The following is a 2500-nucleotide window of genomic DNA, read 5'->3' as shown; positions in this document are numbered from 1 at the left end:
ATATATATATATATATATATATATATATATATATCTATATATATATTTATTTATTTAATTATTTATATATATATATATATATATATATATATATATATACGTATATACTATATATATATATATATATATATATACTATATATATATATATATATATATATATATAGTATATATATATATATATATATATATATATATATATATATATATAATATATCATATATATATATATATATATATACGTATATTACTATATATATATATATATATATATATATATATATATATATATATATACTATATATATATATATATATATATTATATATATATATATATATATATATCGAGCTACAAATGTCCTTTAATATCTAATTCGCTCTACCTTGGATTTAATATATTTTCATATATGTTTAACCGAAGGGAAAATTTTTTTTAGGCGATAATAGATTTGCCGGCTAACGGGAAATCTATTATCGCCTAAAAAAATTCCCCTTCGGTTAAACATATATGAAAATATATTAATTCCGAGGTAGAGCGAATTAGATATTAAAGGACATTTGTATAAAGACAACGAAACTTGCCTAATGATATCTGAGAAGCCCGTTGATTCCACCTTCCATTCCGAAGAGCTCCAAGACTTCGCGGGAGCAGCTGCAGCATCCAATCCTTCACGTCCTTAAAACCCGAGACAGCCGGTTCCCTTCTGGTCGTACTTCTTCTTAAATTAACTGGAGTAAATATCCGGGAGGGAGCCGACGGATGTCGAGTCTAGTTCCAGGCTTCTTCTCTCAGACATCCGAAGCCAAAGAACTTCGACGATATTTCTGCCGATAGCGTTTCAGAGTCGTGTTTGGAGGCGCCCAGTGAGTAGTGCGCTTTATCCTGGTTCCCACTAAAAAGGTTTTTTATCTTTTTATTGTATTTTATTTTTTTTAATCGGCGTTCGGCGTCTCCGTTGTCTGGATCTTGAAGTAGAATATTGGAGTTTTGTTACTTGTCCTATTTTCTTTGACTATCTGAATTAACCCGCCATCTTTCCTCGTAGCTGGAATAAGTAATAACATTTCCTTTGTCATTTGTTCTTTAATTTCCCTTTCTTCCCAATTATTATTAGAATGAACGGCCGTTTTCCCTTATCTTCATTATTGGTTTAATCTTCACTTTTCCTCATAATTAACGAATGTGCGGTAATTGTAATCCCTTATCTTCTTACTGGAAATTGCGTCATTCATACTCTCATAATCTCCTTTGCATATTGTGCGGAAACCAGATAACTCCTAATGATATAATGTTAAGCAAGTCGAATAGGAATTATAATCATAATCATAAAAAATAATAGCTACGGGGGAAAGCCATAAATCATAAAGTCAAATTCCTGTGTTTTATAATAATAATAATAATAATAATAATAATAATAATAATAATAATAATAATAATAATAATAATAATAATAATAATAATAATGTACAAAAGTGAGCCAAAACCTAAAAAAGAAGCAAAAGACAAAAACAAGAGGAAAAAAGAGATTTTCTTGTCATAATATTTCCAGCTGCAGGCTGAAGAACCCCATTGGCAAAAGAGATTGGAATTTTGGAATCGGAAAATATAGTTTTCTCACCACTGGAACATTTCTCTGTCATGAATACTCTGAAGTCTCTTCAGAATGTTTTAAGAAAGGTCGGTTTGTGGTGTTCTGCTTTCTGCAGTTGACACAGTATTCTCTTCTCAAAGCTTTTTTCGTTGTCTGTTTATTCTAGTGTTTTAAAGTATTGATATATAGTGAATTATTTTTCAGCAGTTCCTTCATTGTTGTAAAATAAAGTACTTGATAGTTATTCTTGAAATCGTTTAGCTTTTAGTTTTCTGAAAAGAAAACCAATGCGGCGGCTTTGTCTGTCCGACCGCACTTTTTCTGTCCGCCCTCAGATCTTAAAATCTACTGAGGATAGCGGGTTCCAAATTGGTATGTTGATCACACACCCTCCAATCATCAAATTGCAATCCTCTAGCTTAAATATTTTTTTTCTTTTATTTAAAATAAACATTAACGACAATCGTGTGTCTGACAACGATATAGGCCAGGCCACCACCGCGCCGTGGATAAAGTTTCATGAGATTGGGCTCATACAGCATTATACCGGGACACCGAAATATATATATATATATATATATATATATATATATATATATATATATATATATATATATATATATATAAATTTATATATTTGAGATATGAAATTTTCCCTCTGTTGATAAGTATTAGACGGCACAATCATTGATCTCTATAAACTTCAAACTTAGGTTAAAAATAATTTGCAATGAATGAAAAACCTTTCTAAAATATTATCCGTGATAGAAGAACGAAATAAAAACTGGAAAAGAAATCTAATAAGAAAGAGAGAGAAGAATAACACTAATTCAAACTTGAATGACCCAAAAAATACATCGCTATAAAAGTTGACGATGAATGGCAGATCTCTAAATGTTCTGCTGAGT

Source organism: Macrobrachium nipponense, chromosome 26 (assembly GCF_015104395.2).
Source record: "Macrobrachium nipponense isolate FS-2020 chromosome 26, ASM1510439v2, whole genome shotgun sequence".
Taxonomy (NCBI): Eukaryota; Metazoa; Arthropoda; class Malacostraca; order Decapoda; family Palaemonidae; genus Macrobrachium; species Macrobrachium nipponense.
Note: the sequence above shows the minus strand (reverse complement) of the source record.